General features: G+C 38.7%; 1 pseudogene; it reads left to right on the top strand.

Annotated features, from left to right (window-relative positions):
• Positions 1-3532, top strand: part of LOC115071728 — a 145414-nt pseudogene extending 141882 nt beyond the window's left edge.
• Positions 3533-4455: the final 923 nt, after the last annotated feature.

Here is a 4455-nt window from a genome sequence, read left to right as displayed (position 1 = left end):
TCCAAGTTTATTCCTAGGTATTTTTTTACATTTTATTAACTATTACAGGGAGTTTTTGTTTAAAATATTGATTTAAAATGCTTCTATTATTGCAAGTGACTTTAAATAATTTGCTTCTGATATTTGAGTTATGGTAAAATTAGCATCTTATCAAGTCACTGCACACTGGCCACCATTTCTACAACGAAACACATTGTCATACGTATAGCATCATCAGGACCACAAGGACACATGGCCTCATATTGCCGCAGATGTGAGCACTTGCTTACTGTACGAGAGTTATATACAAGCACAGTTTTGTGTGTATGTGTGTATAGCCTATGTGTACATGTGTGTACATTTGTGTCTGATGGTGGTGTGTGTGTGTGTGTGTGTGTGGTGTGTGTGTGTGTGTGTGTGTGTGTGTGTGTGTGTGTATGCTCGCACACACCATGGGTCATGCATGGCCGTCAGAACAATCTCTGGTCAGTTCTCACCTCCCACTCGTTTCTGGGGCAGGACCTCTCTCTTCTGCTATCCTGCAGTATACTCAAGGCTTGTGCATTCACGACCCGTGCCGCCACTTCAGGCTTTTATACAGGTTTTACACAGGGATCCAAAGTCTGGCTCAGGCTTGTAGAGCATGTACTTTTACCTATTGAGTCAGCTCCCCAACCATTAATTTATCATGTTTAATGTATTTTAGTAATTTTTACATTTACGCTATCATTAAATTCATTTAAAATACAGAGGCTGGAAACAGATATTTTTAAAGAATTATTTTATAAAATCATTTTTATAAATATTAGTTAAATGCTATTTAAGAATGGAGATGAGGGCTGGAGAGATGGCTCAGCAGTTAGGAACACTGGTTGTTCTTGCAGAAGACCTGGGTTCGAATTCCAGCACCCACATGGCAGCTAACAACTGTCTGGGACTCCAGTCCCAGGGGATCCGACAGCTTCTTCTGACCTCTGTGGGCATTGCACAACATGGGTGCACTTACCTACATGCAGGCAGTACAGGCACACATATAAAATAAAAATAATAAATAAAATTTAAGAAGAGATGATTTTCTAATTTAGTCTTTAGAACCAAGAGAAAAAGAAGTTTTGTTTCTGTTTTGATTATACTCTCTAGCTGTAAGGCTATCTTTCTTTCACCAGCTTTATGATATTAATCACTTGTAATCATCTCCAAACTCCTGTCAGTTGACATAGATGAAATGTTTGCAAAGTGTGACAAAGAATCCGAAAATTCACACGTTGGAGCCAGTTTCCCGATTGGCTGTGAACGCTCTTCCATCTAATAATCGCTGTTATTTCAACCAATTGGGAGTCTGTAACAGAGCCCACCAAGAACATTTACAGCTGAACAGACACAGAAAAATCTCTCCTGAGTTTTCTACTGCAAGATGTCTCTTTTACAATCTTTACTAACCACTCTTGGAAAGGCACAAACACCAGAACGCTCAGGACCGACTTTTTTCCTTGGCTGCTTAATACTCATTAGCATTTGGTTACTTTTTCCAATTTATAAATTACATCCATCATAACACTGCAAAACTTAAAAATTTCTTTATTATGTAAGGAAAGAAAGAAAGATAGGTTCAATAATTCATACTTAACCAACTTTATACAGATAAAAAGGAAAGCCAAAATTCCTTCCAAGTTTCTTATTTTAAGCTAAACGTTTACTGTAGCTTTATAAGTATGTAAGATTTATATTCTGTAGATTCACTTATAAGGTAGATTTTCCCTATGATACCTTCAATAAATTACATACAGCATTAAATGCATATTTTTCATGAAAAATACATGTTTCCTACCTGATGACTGGAAACTTCTAAGTAGCAAATATAACCAAACATTATAGAGCACAGTGATTTGGTGGGCAGCATCCTGATTCAGGTATAGAGTACATCCTTTAAACAAAGGGAATTTCCAGCATGCTGTTACTCATGCATTCAAATTTCATTGTAGCATTAAAAGTTTTCTGTGTTGCCAGCATAGAAGTATTATCTGGAGGATTCATCTGTTTTTCAAAGCAGTGTCTCTTGTATTTTGAAATTGTTTGAAATTAACATAATACCCATATTGCCTTTCTAAAAGCTTGTTTCATTCCAGTGTGTACAGTAGCTGAGATCAGGAACACAGGGTGCCAGGTAATTTAGAGAGTCAGCAAAGCATGAATTTTGAGCTTGGATTACTCTAGGCATTTGGCTCTATCCTTACAAACCTCAAACCCATTTTACACAAACAAACATTCTAGGTCCTTGACTGCAAAGAGGAGAAATCTTTTTTTTTTTTTTTCAACTGGCCCAGAGAGCCAATTTCTCTTTTGTGTTCATGTAATCATATAAAATATACACTCTTAATTATGTGTTTTCCTTTCTAGACAAATCACTCAAGGGGGATAAAGTAGCACAATCAAAGCTAGAAGGATTTAGAAGTGTTTAGGCCAAAGAAAGACGTGATCAGAACCCATCAAGGAGTTGGCTGTCAGAGCACCCAAGAATAAAAACACAAGTTCCAAAGTGACAGATGCCATGTACATTACACAGACAAGAAAAGATCCTTTAGGGTCAACTTGTTTGACGTATTGAGCCAAATCAAATTAGTGACATTTTAGAAACTAAAGAACCTTGAAATATTCTTCAGTAATATAGCCACTCACATAGTTCCCTGGTTCAAGTCAATACCCTCCCACCAGTGTTCATGAAGGATGCTCTTATTAAAGGCAGTGAAGTACACACACACACACACACACACACACACACACACACACACACAGGAACATGAAAGTAATACAGGGAGATGGGGTTAATAACGGATGTGGCAGGAGGAGGAAGAGGATAAGAGAGAATAAGGGGGTTGAGCAAAGCCATTGCATAGATCAGTTTACAAAGCTGTGAATAAGTATTAAAAACGAACAATAAAACGAAGCCTGTCATTTTCACATTGGCTTTCTAGCTCTGTGCTCAAATGCTACCCTCAAACCAAACGTGACGTGTACTGTTTCAATAGAACGTACGTTGGATTTTGAAGATCAATACAAAGAAAGAATATTAAATATCTTAATATCTGTACTGATTGCACCTTGAAAAAACTTATAAGTACTGAATTAAATAAAATACACAATGAAGCTATTTCTCGACTCCCTGGGTCAGTTATCAGCAGGCACCTCTTGTCTGCCCAGGAGCTACATGCCCTGGAGGTGGCCGTTCAGGAGACCATCATCCAGATCAGGGCTCATGTGACCTCGCTGGAGGGCATCTCCCCAGAAGATCAAGTCACTCTAGGCCAGTGTGGGGTGGAGGCCCTGGGCACATGAAGGAGTGGGCGGTGTGCTGGAGGTAAAGTGCATGGTTCCCTGGCCTGTGGTGGAAAAGTGGGAGGTCAAACTCCCAAGGTGACCAAATAGGAGAAGATGAAGAAAAGGGGAAGGGAGGGGAAGGAAGACAGGCTGGTCCAGGTGGTGGATGCGGTAGAACTTGCACTTTGTCAATGTACTGCCCACCTTTGATAGGAAGGGCCCCAGTGCCAGCTCCTAAGTTCTATGTGATTCTGCCTCTCTGTAATGAAGCCACTTTTCACAGACCAGAAAACAAAACAAAACAACCCAAAGCAAAAAGAATCATGAACTTTTAGCAAATTTAGTCAAAAAATTCAAAAGACCTTATTTTGATACTAAAGGTCAAGCTTTACTGAATATTACTTAAAATACATTCACTGTTACCTAATACAAAGGAGAACAGTGCACTTAACAAGGGGAGTTCTGAGGAGACGCACCATGACCACCTGCTTTATCAAAGACTCTCACAGGGGTCTGGACTCTGTTCCAGCCCATCAAGGAGGTGTTGCTGATACTTAACAGAGCCTTAGATGCACTGTACTGTGGTTTCATGTGAGCTTTAAGCTTCTCCATAGCACAGCTGCAGCACGGGGGTGCAAAAGCTCCTTGTCAGGCTGAATTTCCTCTCTTAATGACTAAATTATTTTTTTCCCACATCCTGCTTGCTCATTACTCACTTCCAATTATGAATTAGATTTCCTCTGAAGTTTATTTCTCCGGTAAAAATGATAAATTAATTTACTGATTAACTCCTTAATAACTTCTAAGTTCAGTAAGAAAGTGACATTTATTTTATTTCTGTGGTCTTTTACATGGATTAAGGAAAGAGTTCCAAAATGGAAAGTTGGAGATGTAAAGGGCCTCAAGTTACCTTGTCTGTGTTTGACCTCCCATCAGCTTTCCTGGTTTAATGTAGCAGTAAAGCTTGGATCAGTTCGTACATTATTTCTTCCTCCCTCCAAAATAAGGCAAATGTTATACATTTTTATTATTTTGCAGGTTTTTTATTATATTGAGAAAATAAATTTCCCATGTAAGCATTTACATACGAATCCCAGGCTTCATACTCAATCTTGTTTATTCTCGCTGATGACAACAGAAATCTAACCATGTTATTTGCAT

The sequence above is a fragment of the Nannospalax galili genome, unplaced genomic scaffold, assembly GCF_000622305.1.
Source record: "Nannospalax galili isolate Female #2095 unplaced genomic scaffold, S.galili_v1.0 scaffold399, whole genome shotgun sequence".
In the NCBI taxonomy this organism is placed as follows: domain Eukaryota; kingdom Metazoa; phylum Chordata; class Mammalia; order Rodentia; family Spalacidae; genus Nannospalax; species Nannospalax galili.
This window is presented reverse-complemented; position numbering and strand designations above follow the sequence as displayed.